Source organism: Tauraco erythrolophus, chromosome 9 (genome assembly GCF_009769465.1).
Source record: "Tauraco erythrolophus isolate bTauEry1 chromosome 9, bTauEry1.pri, whole genome shotgun sequence".
Taxonomy (NCBI): Eukaryota; Metazoa; Chordata; class Aves; order Musophagiformes; family Musophagidae; genus Tauraco; species Tauraco erythrolophus.
In genome coordinates, this window is record NC_141473.1 from 7,399,266 (window position 1) to 7,416,038 (window position 16,773).

Sequence of the window (16,773 nt, forward strand, 5' to 3'; positions counted from 1 at the left end):
TGTGTCTTGAGCTTGCATGCCAACAGTTATGGGTAGATGTCATCACTTTAAAAAATAAAAGCTGTTTCTATGGACATGCAAGACAGATTGTTGAATTTGCCTGGTTTAAATTAGGCTGAGTGGTTCATGATGGTGTATGGAGGGGAAAGATATTTTAATAAAAGCAGCCAAATGAAACCTTCCCTGCCCAATCGACTTTTCACAGAACAGGTTGACAGGGTATTAAAAGCTGTTCATTGCATTCTGCATGTGAAAAGGGTGCCTAGCATCTAGATTTAATAGAGCCCTAAATAGCTATAGATAATTTATTCTAGTTATAGCTTTAAGTTCTGTTTTTCAGAGAATATGAGTCTTACAAAAATGGTTTCCATGCAAATCAAAAGCAGCTGAAAGCTTGCCAAGGCCAAGATGCAATTTAAGATGGCATTTAAGCTGCTCTGTCTTTTCTGTCTCTAGAGATATCATCATAAAATAAAAGAATTCATCAGGTAATGTTTTCTTCATTATTCAACTGCACAATTCTGAAGTGAAAAAGATAATTAGACATACAGTGCTGTCGACACATAGTTTATGAGGAGATTCTGATTAATTAGCTATGGTAAAAGGTTTTTATATAGTCATAATTAATTTATATTTCAAGAAAAAAGGCAAACAGACAGTACACAGATTTTAATATTTCTTTCCTCTGACAAATTTATCAAAGTAATTCTGAAGTTCTGTTGAACCTACTGCACTTCATTGTTACTTTATAAAGTAGGAAACAGACATCTAACAGCACAACTAATATTGACTTTCCTGGGAGTCAGACAGCTTTACACTCTCACACCACTTTGAAAAATGCATTTTTTTCTCTGCTGAACCAGCAAATGAAACCACTGCGAACTGCTCACCAAGACATATCTTAGTCTGGAGTACATTGAATCAGCAATGCAAAGTTTGGATGTAACACACAAATTGCCTTCTAAGTTCTGTCATACTTCTTTCTACCGAATTGACCTGATTTATAGTAGGACTGAGGTCAAAAGGTGATTATTCCATATTTCCTTTACGTTTGCATATTGAGTATTAGCTAAAGGAGCTAGACATATTGTCTTCATATATTGTCATGTTAGCTCTAGACTCGTGCTCACACTCAAATCCAAACTCCCCTAAGTGACCTCACAGGCTAAATGTTGATTTATGGTTTGATTAACACCGAAGTGAGCCGACCAGCACAGCAAGCATAGAGAAGAATAACACAAATTGAAGCAAACTCAAGTGTGTGGAAGAAACGCACCTTGTTCAAACCATATGCTACAGAAAAAGTGAGTCTACACTCAGGCGCAGATCAAAAGACAAAGCCACAGAGACTAACTGGTGTATCTGCAGAAAATTACTGGCAGGGATTAATCTAACCCAAACAAGAGAGATGAAAACCTCACTGATCTTTGAGACAACCTTTAAACCGCATCATTGTGTTTTCAGGTATATTAGCCAGAACACCTACGTACTATCATATAAAGTTTCATTTTTTCTGAAACGAACGCTTATGAATTCATGTTTGGATACGAGGCTAAGGGAACAAGCACACATACAATCATCAGAGATAGTGATCAGGGATTGCTATTCACGTGTTTTAGTCACTTAGAGAGACTTAGAGGTAAAGTCTCCTCTTGGGACTTTCATCAACAACCACTGGAGACAGTAGGAGTCTTTCCAACATAATTTGGCCCAGCTCTTTGAAAAAGTTGAGGTGGCGCATCAGCTACGGGCAGAATTAGAAAGACTGCCAAAAAAACTGTTTCTTCTCTTGTTTCAGCAAGAACCTTAGTGACAAAAAGTAGCTTAAAAATCCTAAACGGCAAGATCCCACGTAACGTCCATTCACTTCCTAGTTAAGCTTATTTGATGCAGTATATTACTCAGAATGATTTGGAGCTATTAAAAATGTTACAATAGTGAAGATTCCTGAATAAATAATTCTCAATTAAGTGTTAGCACTTAATTATATTAACTTATAGTAATTACTGATTCAATTATGAAACCAAAGATTAACCTGAAAATGCAGACTGGCTAATTTATTTTTATGACAGCTATACACTAATAGCACATGTAGTTGGGCTTCTTTAGACACAAGCAAGGCAAGGGTTATTTTAACACTCCTTCAGAAAGCTAGATTATCTTGCAACACTTGAAGAATATCTGACTAGAATATCTACTGAATTGTGTCTGACACAATGCTCCCTTTTGTTATTCTATAGTCTCATGTATCCTGCACAGATATAGGGGAAGAAATAGACCTTGATATTTATCATCTCTGTTTATGGTTTTTAGTTCTTTCCAGTCAAAATTAGCATCGGGTGCTTCTTGTCAGAATCTGACTTTCATAGTAACAGAAGCAAACATATTCCCTAATACACTTGTGCTCGGATTTTGTCTCAACAACAGGAAAGTTAGAGAATGCTTTATGGTCCAAACTTAGGTAGAGGAGAGAATACATTTAACTGTCAGTCCAAATGATTTTAGTTAAGTATTCAGGGAAAGCTTTTGACTATTAAGAACAATAAGATAGTGGAATAGGTCGTCTGAGCTGGCTGCAAAGCCTCCAACTTTCAAGGTCTTTAAGAGCAGCATAAAAAAGAGTAAGAGGAAGATCACGTACCTAAAGCTTCCTTTGGACTGGGGAAGATGGTCTAGATGAACTCCTGAAGTTCCTTCCAGACCTCAGATTTTAAGAAAGTGTGTAAAATAAGACTTTCGGTGGTTTGATCTCTTATGTAATCTCATGATTAGAGTATTTAAAAAATGCAATAAAAGAAAAGAAATTGAAAGAAAATTCTCATTTTATTATATTTAGCATAGCAGAATAACTCTGCTAACTTGTCATATTGTGTGTGACTAAGGAGAGAGTTTTGCCACAGATTTGTACTTTAAAATCGTATGACTAAAAAAAATAACAGCATGCCTTGGAATCTTAAACAGGTAATTTCTCCCAAGTCAAATTTTCAGTGATAATTTACTTATTGTGCTACTTACAATAAATATCATGATTCTCAACTACAAAGATAACAAGCTGTATTTGTGAGCGGTCCATGTCACATATTTAAGAAGTAACAAAGCAGTAAAGATTACTTCACGTGTACAGATTATGTATTATTTGTTAGTGTGTCACTTCCAGTACTCTTTCTTTTCCAAGCAAAAGTATAAAAAACATGTGATTAGCTATGACACTTTATGTGTTAGCTTTTACCCAGATAAATGTCAGATTTAGATAATCCTATAGGATCTCTGCTTCAAATGCTTAGAAGCATGACTCTGGAAGTTTAAGAAAATATATACATACATATTATTGAGATTAGTATACCAAATAGTACAGTCCTCCAGTAATAATGTATGGGGCAGGATTGAGTTTAGCAACCATCTCCAAACATTTCCTATGTGAATTAGTGGAAACCAAGTATATGGTAAATGGTAATGGATTATTCGGTAAAGACGACCGCGAAATATATCATTTCTCCCTAATCCATCTTGGTCCTGCATGTTTTTTAAATTTCCAAAATCTCAAGTATAGTTGTAAATTTCAGGAAGATAAAGTATAGTATATACGGCTTCCAAAACGTGACTGCTGTGGATAACTCTTTTTATTCCAATGCATGGGCTTTTGCACAGCTAACCGGTTTTCCTTCTACCATTCTTTTTTGTTTATATTTCCCCATTTTAAATATCAAATATCTATAGAGTGCTCAGACATATAAGCATCAGTATGAATACCACTGCCGTAAAGGCAAAACATTTTTCTGTTGTAAGAGGAGTTCCTACAACTGATCAACTTTTTTGGCCTATCATGGGCCAAATATCTGTTAGTACTCTCCAAGCCTTATGAAGTACCATATTTATTGGACATGCCATTCTGGGGAACTGAACCTTGCAGGAAAATTTTGTAATTAAACCTCAGGCATTCAAATCCTTTTCTAAAAATTAATTTCGCTTTTGAATTTTGTCTTTTAAGACACAGCACTATGACACTACCTTAAAGGAAGAATGCATGTCTTGCAGAACATCTCAGAGATACAAAAGGTTTTAAGCATATACTTACTGAAAGGGCTGCTGTATACCTAGATCTTCTTTGTCACTTACCATGTTGCTATACAAGAAAGTGGAATTCCAGGCCCTGGCAATTTGTTCTTTTGACTCCTTTCCTCATCTGAGTCTCAAACTGGAAAACTATAAAGAATTTAAAGATAATGAAAAAAAAAGTTAAATTCTTTATACAACCTCTTTTGAGTTTTGGAGAAAGTCAGATTGTTTCAGGTTTAAACAGAAACCTGTCACTACCCAACACAACGTAAACGATTTATAGAGGAGTTCACTGTCTCAGCACAACTTTCATCTCGCTCTTTCCACTCATTTACTGCATGTTTCAGTTAGTTCTAATACACTGTATTACTCTACATTCTCATAAACACTAAATATTTTAAGAATTCTTTACTGTTAAGAAGTTGGCAATTTGAGTGCATGAAAGGATCGTAGGAGAGGCAATCAAGCTTTCTAATATGAAACAGAATTTGACACTACATGTGTAGAAAAAGAAGCGTGAACAATAAGGTTAACCTCGTACTTGAGTCCTCCCTTTCCTATTGCTGTTAAAATCTATTTCTTGCTGATGCACAAATGCAAAAATTACACACCTGTCTGCCAACTACACGCAGCTGCATAGATCTTGCTGCTGATCCAACCATCTGCAAAATGCAGCAGCCAGTTAATGAAGAAATCCATAGCACTCACTCTTAGGATAAAAGACTTAATTTGCCAAGTGTTGCCTGCAACTCAAAAGAGGCATCCATTCTTTGGGATTCTTGATTAACAGCACTGGATTCAACTTGGAACCCTAAATGGAGAGGCCAGCCAGTTTTCGTATTTCTGAGTTTCATCAAAGGCCTGATACAAACCAGACTGGTTTTGATTCATACACCAAAACAGGCTAGAAGAATCAATCTCCCTGATATCTATCCATAATAAAAGAGTGGGCAGCAAGGAAGGGGCAAACCTTGAAAAAAACCACACAGAAATCTACATCAGATAGACTTCAGCTGTGCACACACACTTCAATATATAGAAAATATGTGGTTGGGGCTTTCTGACACTTTGAAATATATGTAACTAGATATACTAAGAATTTAGAGCGGGAACACTGAATTTAGAATTTAGAGTACTCAGCACTGATTTAACTGAGCCTGCGTCAAAACATTAATTTCCTCAGGGAAAAAAAAAAAAAAAAGAAAAGAAACAGACTAATGTTGTGCAGTTTTGAAGAAAAAACAGATGAAGAAAAACATACTGGGTACTTACAGTACAACTGGTTGGCTGTGAAGAGATAAGGGATGATATAGATGATGTCTCCATCTCTTAAACTGCATCCTTCTCTTGGAAACCAGCTCTGTGTAAACTGTAAATAGGCAAGACAACTTTTAATGAGAACAGAATAGGTTCCTATGAATTGTAAATATCACATCTAATTTTTTAACAACATTCCAAATACAAAGCTTTTGGAAAACTACTGTTGAAGAATAATGAGATACAATAAAACTATGGTTAAAATATGCTAAATTATTGTGATCTGCCTGACACTGTCTATGCAGAATGAAGAAGAAACATTTTCCAAAATGCTTGTTGATTTACAACAATTAATTCCTCTTTTATTTAATAATAAAAATAATAATTTTGAATTTCTCTTGATGAGTTTATTTCTAATGAAAGGCCATTTAAGATATTTTTTAAAAAATAAATAGCAGCCACTTAACAATGTGTGTTCAGTAGACTCTTTCATCCCCCAAAATAGACACACCACTTACCTTACCTTTTGCACAGACCATCCTATCCCAAAAAATACCAATGTGCTTTGCAAATACAATTAATCACACAGCATCTCAGTGTCCACTGCTGATACGCAACCGTTATTTCTGAAACCATCAGCGCTTGGCAACACTGTGTAAATGTTTAAAACAAAAGTGAAGAGTCGGTTATCTGTCTAGGGGGCAAATATAATCACTTAACTTGGAATTTGATTGGGATTAAGCACTGAGGTTTACAACCCAACTTTTTTTGTTGCATTCCTATGGTATCTTGATGGTTAGCATCCTTTAGCTGCATAATGGATGATTACGCTTGATTGGGTGACTGCATCAGAATGAATGGTGCTACACATGAATAAGCCTGGGTTTTCTTCTGTTTTGGTTTTATAAGAGAGTTCAAACCTTCTTCTCCAAAATACGCATGTGGTATAGTTAAAATGAAAGCAGCTCTGGGGCAGAGGTAGGCTGGTTGCAGCAACTATAGCATCTAGAAGCTGCTCACACTACGTCCTTGCTGATTTTAGCTTTCAAGAGATTATCAGACAGCTAGCTCATCTGGGCAGTCCTCTGGGTATCACCTGGCATATTGCTGACATAGCGCCTACAGGAAAAGGAGTTGACTATTGTATCTACAGAGACCTGACACGTTGGAAGAGTCTCACGCTGGTCACTTAGGTTATCCGTACGGCCTGATACCACAGTAGCCCAACAAAGGCTGTCACAGGACATACTGACACTCTTCAACACAACACAAGGCTAGAATACACAATGATTTTATGGTTCACAAATTCTGTTTCATGAAACAATAAATTTTGTTTACTTTCCCTGGTTATAACGGAGGATGTGAGAACTCCTGGGTTGTTCCAAAAATGTAAAGCAGGATCAGCAGTAAAAGATGTTGAAGCAGCCTCGTTTCCCTGAGAATCAGCCAACTTAGAAGTGGAATATGGATTAGTGTCATCAGGAGCAGCAGCAAGAGCTGCACAGGCAGTCTGATGGGGAACTTTCCTCGCACATCATTCTGCGGCTGTAGAGCTGAGCCACTCAGAAAATCACAGCTGAAAAATTTTGTCCAGAACTATCAAGCAGATTTGCACCCTTCTCTACACTTTGAATTTTACAGGTTACTGAATAAAGATGAATGAATATCTTATGCAGCAGGTGTAATTTTGATCTCTGGAAAAGAAAAAGTAGCTGCACTACTGTACACAGTAATGGCATGAACTAGAGTTTGATGTGCCACACAGTATCTTCGCAGAAGTCTGTAATCTCTTGTTGGATGAGAAAAATAAATGCTCTTTTTATACAATTCAGTCAATCTCTTCTTCAAATTCTGTTTTATGTGTGAAAACTGTAGCTGGGAAGTCTCTAAACGTGTTCAGATATAACAAGGAAACACTCAATGAATTTTCTTCTTCAACATGTCATTTTGAGATTACCAAAATTCTTTTATTAATTGTAAACCAACATAAAACATGCTAAAAATTAGTCTTCCACGTTAATTCAGTGGTAGCATTAATGTCAGTCTCTAACTAGCTATAGCCAACAAACCTGCAGGGAGTTTGTGTATCTACCTCTCTTGAGTGAACCTGGTCAGCAAGTTAAAAAATTAGGAAAGCGTTGATTATTGAATGACTGAAAGTCTGACTGCAAACACCATTTTTCTTTGGAAATACAAAAGACCAATCAATATTTACATTGGAAAGTTTTTCCAAGATTTTCACATTTAAGCTGCATAACTTCAATAATGTATTCAGTCAATCTTAAAAAATTCTGAGTTACCATAGGGCAAATTTACATCACTCTACTAGGCTCAGTTAAAAAAAAAATAATATTCTGGAAGTCTGGGTTTACCTTCTAAGATGTCTCAAGGCAGGTACCTGAAATTGCAAGTACCGAAAGTGACTTTTGAAAACATAAGCTTCTATTTCCAAAGCACAGAATGTTATTCTTACTAACTTTCAGACACCAAAAAGCCTTAGTTATTCACCACATATACGCAGAACCACGCATCTACTTTCTTGGCTCTTGTCCAAATCGGAGTGAATTTCTCAGTGTCTTTATTTTGGTCACTTGAGTTTGTTCCTACATACCTTTTTGTGATCTTATTAACATTCTAAAAAAGTCAAAAAAATTGAAAGTAATAACTCAGTTTTCCAATATGACTATCTATAGTATTTACCATTATAACATTAGCTTCAAAAGACCTTCACGCTGCGTAAGGAGTTGGTAATTCTTTGTTTTGCAAAGACTTTGGAACACTGAAGACTTTCTTGTGTTTTCCTTCTGCTTGAGACGAAATAGCTTTGACCATGAAGAACAGAGCTCTGCAAGATTTTAAGGTAAAGAGACAGTATGAAATACCTCCTTATTCACAGACTTAATTCCATGATACAACATAATCACATGGCTTTTACTACCTGGCACATCCTACGAGTAGGTGAAAAATAAGAAAACTCCTAATTTTAATACTGAAGAACAACTCTGACCAGAGAGTTCCTTTACTGCAATGGGTTATTCCTTTGTGCCACCAGCAGACAAGTCAAACTTTTTATCCCCATCCTACAGATGGGAACGTTGAGGGAGCAAGACCAAATGACCTATCAAATCTAGGAGTGCCATCAGTAGCACAAACAAGAGCTCATAACTTCCAAATCAGTTCTTAGGCTACTGGCCAGTAGCCTCAAATTGTGATCATGGGCCCTTGCAAACAGTCAAATTGACCATACAGTCATAATAACAATGCGTTTAAATTAGTCAATCTGTTATTATAATTACATGTTTAATCTGAATTCTGTGTGTGTAATAAAATTTAGAACTAGCCCAAATATGTTTCTCACAGTAGACGGCAATTTTTAATTTCCTGACACTGCAGATGTCAGAGAGGGGTTACTGCCATCCCTGTGTCTTTTAATATGCCCTTAAGATAAGTGAATCAAGATGAAAAAATCCACAAACCATAGGCAACCTCATTATCCATACCTTCTGTGCTGTTCATTTCCTAAGGACTGTTCTATATGAGAGAAATTATCTATATTCTATGTATACTATAGCAGGATAGAAGTATTTTCCATTTGCTACATTTCCCCCCCTCTAAACTGTACTCCCTCTGATGGTATAATCAAAAGATGGCCACTTGTCCTCAAAGAGAAAAGTATAATAAACATCAAAATTTATACATTTAATCATATATTTTTAGCAAAAATACACAAAAAATCAGCATAATTGTTATATACTCTTAAAAATGAACTAAACCTTAACAAGTTAACTACCTCGTTTTGTTCTAAAATTCAACAAACTCTGAGAAAATCTCTTTTTATACAATCTTCCGGATATGTCATTTGCCATTTATATTTGATGGCCTTAAGGAAAAAAAAAAGTTACAAAAAGGTATTAATGCAAGTAGATAATAAAGCTGCATTCTATAAATCTATAGCAGCTTACAGTAATCATTAAAGCATGCAAAACTCTTTCATCTATTCAAAAATATGCAGTGCACAGAATGCCTGCTAAGGTGCATGACAAGTCAGAGTTAAATATATATTAATAAATGAATTAGCTTCATAAATAATAGCCATAATGACATTTTAGGAGACAATAAGTCTGAGGATTGTCAGAAAATGGTTGATGTATGAGCTTCACGTCTCAGTGATTCTTCAAAATGAATAGGCTTTGCGAGATAGTTCAGACCCACGACCAGCCTATTTCCTTGAATAATTTACTTGTTGTCAATTTGTACAGCCACATTACACATGCAAATTGTGCTGCCTGTGCAAACACCACTTGGAGATGATAAAAACAAATTTACGAAGGCTATAGAGGAAGGATTTATTTCACTTTCTCGCCCAGGTCAAGCAATACATGTATCTGACGATTGTGTGTACCCAATTTTGTTGTAATTATATCAGCAAATTATTCTTTATAATCTTATTATTTTTAGCAGTCTCCTTGTGCTTGGGATAATTAGCTTTCTTCACTCAGTGTAAAAACAATTCAACTTGCCAGCTAGGCAGGGCACAGCTCCATTATCTGTTTTGGGTTTAAATTTATTCCCTATATTCTTGGACACTTTGTGTAAATTAAAAATTTCATAGTCCCTAATACTGTACACGCTGTTCATTCAGTGATGAATTAAGGTCCCTAAACCTCTACGTTTGCTATTAGATATCTCACCCACTTTATATGTTAATCTGTGCTAATGAATTCCACAACCCCTAGCCACAGCGAGATGACTAAAATTATTACCACTTACAGAGATATGCCTTTTTCATTTAAAGTTCAATTCAAATTGCTCCCATAAACAGTCTGCCACACAAAGATACCTCCTTTAAAGAAGAGTTACTTACCTGTAAGTAGAGTTCTCTGAAGGTAGCATTATCTTTGGATACACATTCCTCAGCCACGTGACCTCTGGTTTGTGGCAGGGGGGGAGTGGATCCATCCCTTGATAGTTAAGACTTTTTCCTCAAGGCACTTCATTACCTCTGCGGCTCTGGTGCCTCAAGGGTTATTTGTACCACAGCCAGTCAACACAACGGCCCCTTGCCTTCTCCAGCAGGCCCTGGACCAGGCTGAGGAGCAGAGAGGCTCCATAGAGAGGTGGTCGTTGTGTTGACGAAACGTCTACACTGCAGCTTTGAACGGAACGAGTCTCAGGTAAGTGTCTTCCTCCCTCTCAAGTCAGCTACCTAGGAGCCTGTCATTCACAGGAAGAACAGCAAACCCAGTGAAACAAAAACATGCAGGAGGCAACAAAAAACCTGCCACCGTATCCCGTGCGTGGAACAAGTCCCCTAGATGTCAGCTTGCCCATGGTGCAGCTACTTGCACTTCACAAAGAGCCTGGATACACAACCAAAATCCCACCACTCTCAAAGGAAAATAATTTAAATATTACAGTTTCCTCAGTAAAGGAGAAGAGCAAAACCCTCTGCTGAGAAATCGTGTTTCAAACCAGTAGAGGGCATCGGCACACATAGAGACTAAACCGGTTCATTACGGTAGTTTGAAAAATCGGCTGTTATTCATACAAATGAAACAGTGGCACTTTTCAAATACAGTACGGAGTACCTAAACTAGCCCTTCAAAGTTAAATCAATGCAAAATAAACCTAAAAAGATCAAGATTCTTATAAGACTTTCCAATTACATAGACCTTTATTGCAGTACAAATACGAAACTAATTAATTTTATCTAATATCCTTGAAAAGTAATTAAATAGTGTTGCTTGTTTCACAAACTAAACCAAGGAGATATTAAGTGCCTTGCCCTGGCTCCATATCCGAGTGCCACACGAAGGAACCTCTAGCTGTAAGGCTGGCCATTGAGCTTCTAAGTAATTCCAATCCGTACACAAACTCTCTGAGAGGTTAAGAAAACTGCTTTCTGACTCTTCCTGTATAAAAAGTCAGATGATATTTCATTTAGTGATATGGCAGAATGGTGTTTCTCTTCTGTTGCCAGAGCAGAGGACCTGTATCCAAGACCCCAATCCAGCACAGGAACTTTGATGTAATTGGATCGCTGAAATTTGTCCTACACTGGGTGAAGACCCTTAGATAGGGGTGACGTCTACATCGCAGTGAATTCTTGCGTGATCTGATCTAGGTGGTCCTGCTCTGGCAGGGGGATTGGACTAGATGGTCCTTTGAGATCCCTTCCAATCCCTAATACTCTGTGATTCTGTGATTCTGTGATATGGCTGCAGGTACCATAAAACATATCCTATACTCAAAGTAACAAATGTAGCTGTAGCAATACAGCCTCAGGTCAGCAAGTACAAGTCTTCAGGTCCCAGTGGCTGAATAAATGCTATGGTACTTAACGAGCGGCAAACTCCATAGCTCCACTGTCCTACCACTGCTGGTATCCAAAGAAGCTAGGTTAAGGGTGGTATGGGTACATCTTGGGAGTACTGGTGGACGAGAAGCTCAATATGAGCCGGCAATGTGCTCTTGCGGCCCAAAAGGCCAACCGCGTCCTGGGCTGCATCAAGAGGAGCGTGGCCAGTAGGTCGAGAGAGGTGATTCTCCCCCTCTACTCTGCCCTCGTGAGACCTCACCTGGAGAACTGCGTCCAGTTCTGGAGCCCCCAACATAAGAAGGACATGGACCAGTTGGAGAGGGTCCAGAGGAGGGCCACGAAGATGATAAGAGGGCTGGAGCACCTTTCCTATGAGGACAGGCTGAAAGAGTTGGGGCTGTTCAGCCTGGAGAAGAGGAGGCTCCGGGGTGACCTTATAGCGGTCTTCCAGTACCTCAAGGGGGCCTACAGGAAAGATGGGGAGAGGCTGTTCAGGAGGGCCTGTTGTGATAGGACAAGGGGTAATGGTTTTAAAATAGAGGGAGGTAGATTCAGGTTGGATATTAGGAAAAAATTTTTTACCATGAGAGTTGTAGAACACTGGAACAGGTTGCCCAGAGAGGTGGTGGATGCTCCATCCCTGGAGACGTTCAAGGCCAGGTTGGACGAGGCCCTGAGCAACCTGATCTAGTTGGAGATATCCCTGTTCCTTGCAGGGGGGTTGGACTAGATGACCTTTGAAGGTCCCTTCCAGCCCTAACCATTCTATGATTCTATGATTCTATGATTCTATGACCTACAACAGCTCAGTTATGCTTTTGTCTTCTGTAAAAACTTATTCTAAGAACCCAAATCATCAGCATCTTTAAGTTCTTACACTTTTTTTTTTTTTTGCAGATCTAGCCCACCAGATTTATTAGTCTGGTTGTTATTTGTTCCTTGACTTGACATAATATCTAAAATCTATCACAGACCTTCACCAGTAATTTAAAATTAGTTTGTTAAAACTTCTCTACCTGTTTGTGCTCATTCCCTCTTCCCTATCCACACCCACAGTATCACCACTCTTAAAGCAAAATCTGATCTTCTGAATCGGTTCCTAAACTGCCATCCTATTCAATGGTCATAATCAGAATTAATCCACACACAACACAGGACTGAAAGCTGCGGTGGCTTAATAATTTGGCCAGATATCCCTGACTGAGGGGAAGGTAACATCTGGTATGAAGGCTGGCCCTTTAAAAGCTGGCGTGACAGTTTTAGCTTCCCAGTGTAGCCTACTGCCAGTGTCTGTCAGTGCCCTGAACAGTCCAAATGGGATCAAAACCTGCAGAGTTTATGCTTGCAATAGACAAGGATGAGGAAAACTCTTTCTACCTGTGAGGTACTAGAGCTGACAATATCTTGCTTGTTCCTCCCAGGAATCCTGTGGTAAGAACAATAACTGAGAGTAGATCTTTCAAGTATTAGTCATGAATTTTGAACAAAAGGTCTTACGTCCTCCCTGAATGCTGTGTGCTAATACTTTAGAGATCCCTCTTTTTAAAAAGTAGACAAAGCAACTCGCTCATGTGCTGCTGATGCTTAAAACCACAGACATTTGTTTCTGTATGCATGGACAGAATTTTCATCAAAATGCAAACCTCAGAGGAACAAGGATGTAGTAAATGACAAGAAGACAATCTTCTCAGTAAAAGCTCAGGGCTTGATCCTACAGCATTCAGCTATGTAGCGCTCTCAAACAAGCAAATTTAGAAGCATCTGAGCAGGCCTGCTCTGATGCAGTGTAACGAAGAGCCCTGTGGACTGACCGTGGAGCTCTTCTTCCTTAGGAGCGGAACAAGCACTAAGAAGAGGGCACATAGCAAAGCTTCTCAACTGCCCACAGGGGATTGACTCAGCCCATTTTTCTTCAGAATACTGTTCTTTGTTACATCCCTTTCCATTTTTTTGCTTAGTGTCCTTGAGAACATGAGAATGAGAATGCAAGGGGACTTGAGACTTACATCAAGTGACAGAAGACAACCTCTGGTATGTAAGCCAACTGCACGCACATGTAGCCAACTTGTGTTGCAGCGTCACACTCTGTGCTCTCTGCTGCACACTCTTGGCCTAATCCAAGCCTAAATGAAGCCAAAGGAAATCTTTCCACTGACTTTAACAGGCTTTCGATCAGGGCTCAGGCAAGGGCCTGCCTGGATTAAAGTCTTACTTTGAATGAGGTAAAGAGAGCTCAAATTACAAAACATCATTACCACTTACAATATATACTATAGAATATTTACTAATATACCTTAATGTATCGTCTTAGATAATGTTCTTTGGAGATTTCCATTAATTGTCTCTATGATGGTTCTTGAAATGTTTGTTTAGCAAGAATTAATTTGGTTCTTATATGGTACAGTACGTGGAAAAAACCTCTCTGTAATCCTTTTAACTGACTCTAAATGCTCATTTAAATATAATTACTTTAAAGGATTAATAAAAAGTATTTTTTAAGTTAGCAACAAATTAAAAGTTTAGGAAAAAAACAGGTTATTTTATTGTCTTTACATCTCTCTTTAAACTCATATTAATTTTCCTTTCCAACACTTTTATTGTATTAAAATATAATCATGCTAGGAAAATTTCTCATTATGTTAGCAAAAATGAATACAAGGTAGATAGTATACTAACACAATGACTGTAATCTGCTCATACAATAAGGCCTTCCTATTATGTTTAAACAAGAATTCAGTTCTTGATCATTGCGACATATTTCCAAAACACCGTCTCAAAAGGATAAAATGTGGCATGTTGTTGATGTTACATTTAATTTCAGTAGACCTTCCTTCTAAAGTTCAAGTAATTTTTAATAATAGCATAAAAAATATCTAACCTGTAATTACTGTGTTGCACTAGTTTGGTGCTACACGGAAATCCCAGGGGCATGACATGTCTCATTCACAAGAGTCATTGTTTGGCAGGTCTCCAGGACAAGAATTCAAGTGAGAAAGGAAGTTACATCAGTTGACCAAAAGGAAATAAATCAGATGATCTGAATATTTGCTCGAGGGGGAAGAGAAAATTGGCACGAGAAGAATTCAACACTGAATCAAGTTTTGGACACTATAGCAGCCATCACAAATTTGACGTAGGGACATCAGTGTCCGTCACAAGGGCGTGCTGCCTTCTCCTTTCTTCCACAGTTAAAAAGACTCTACATCTGTTTCAAAAAAAAAAAAAAAACAACCAACAAACAGCAAGTTGCAAAAAAATAAGTTGCAAATTCTGTTAAGTAGCAACAATCTCCTTCGTAGCTTCAGCTTTTGAATACAAATTCTTCTAGACGGCTGAAAGCCAGGGAGGAGCTTTTTCCAACTTTTTTCTCACGGAAGAACCTGTGAGACATCAGAATTTCTTGTGGGGGAACTGGAGATCATTCTGAAATTTGGCTTTTTAAATTAGAAGTACAATGAATTTATAATTATAAAATGAAATGCAGGTGAATATTTGAGTACTGCATTTGCGTGCATGTGAACATGCCTTCTGAAAATGTATCCCTATCAAACATACAAATTTACAAGTCATAAAGATGTCACACATCTTTCAACTTTTGGAGTGTTTTTGAATTAGCTCACATTAAGAAAATATCGTGCAGCCTAAAGGTCTTACATCTTGCTAGAACAAATGGCAAGGAACATCCAATATCAATACATTTATCAATTACCCCTTATCTGTATACCAAATACAATCAATTATTAAATGTAAATAAAATAAATCTCTTAAAAATTGATTTCCCAGATGAGAGGAAAATCTAGTTAGCAAGCTGAGTGTGAAATTTACAAGTAGTTCATGAAAAAGTGATTACTTACGGAATTAATTGATTTTAGAAATGAATCTGAGGATGTAAAGTTATGGCATAAAAAGGAAATGAATCTGAAGATCTGTTTTACATCCATGAGAAAGGTGTTTATTTTTTCCTTCCATGCACAGCCAATCCCAGAAGCTGTGATCCACTAAGAAATCCCTACTCAAAGCCATATTCCCTATTATCCATCTTTGTAACACCTAAACCCTTGCCCCTTTCTCATTCTGCCCATGGTTGAACTGTTGGTCCACAACAGGGTTGTGTCCTGATTTGGTGTCAGCAATTTCTTTCTCAGAAGTGTTGATACTGATATTTAGTTTTCAAGCTGTCAAATCATCACTCGAAAGTACATCCTCTTACAAATTGTTTGAATCACGAAACCTCTCATCTTACTGAAACATTTCTGTGCTAGTGATGTCAGACTTACCCCTTCATCTTTTTTTTTTTTTTTTTCCGCAGTTTCTCTATGCTTCCCTTCCTGTTGCTCCTTAAATGCAAGATATTCTTGCTAAATCATATTCAGGCTGCTCCTAAATACTTGTTTCGTGTGTTTCACCTAGGAAAGCTGAAAGGACAGGAAGGTGTAAGAGAATATTCCAAACAAGCAAGTCCTTTACTGAATGCTCTGCATGGGCTTAACTGTTCACCTTGGGAGTGCCTAGCAGTGCGATTTGGCTCAGAATTCCACCTTCAGCTTTTCCACATTCTTGGAGCAGTTTAAGGAAAACGCAAGCTCTGATGCTGTTAGACAATCCACAGTGAACAACCCTACAAGATCTGGGACTAGTGGTTTTGAAGTCTTGTCTTTTCTACGTTAATCCAAGACACTAGTGGGAACTTTAAACAGGATTTTTCCACCCTTGAAGAGTAAGGTTGCTGACCCTAGTCATTCTGCCCCAGGATGAACACTTAGGCGCTGTATAAATTACAATATTTACTTCTGGAATAGGTGCCATACTCCTTTATGGCAACCAGGATTGCTGTAAAACTTGCCACCTGCCTCCGTTCCGGAGCACCGCCGTTAATTCTGACAAAACCCCCTCACTTGCCCGTGTTGGGCTGTCCCACCCTTCTGGAGCCCTCCCGGCTGTGAGGAAATTGCCCTGCTGCCCCAAAGCAGCCTCACTGCGACGGGCGGCCCTATGTCCCCAGCGGAGAGACACCTGCCCAGGAAGCAGCACCGCTGCCCCGGGTTCGGGGCCGAGGTTCGGGTTCGGGGCCGAGGTTCGGGTTCGGGGCCGGGGTTCGGGGCCGGGCCGCCCCGCCCCGCCCCGCCCACGCCCCGCCTGGT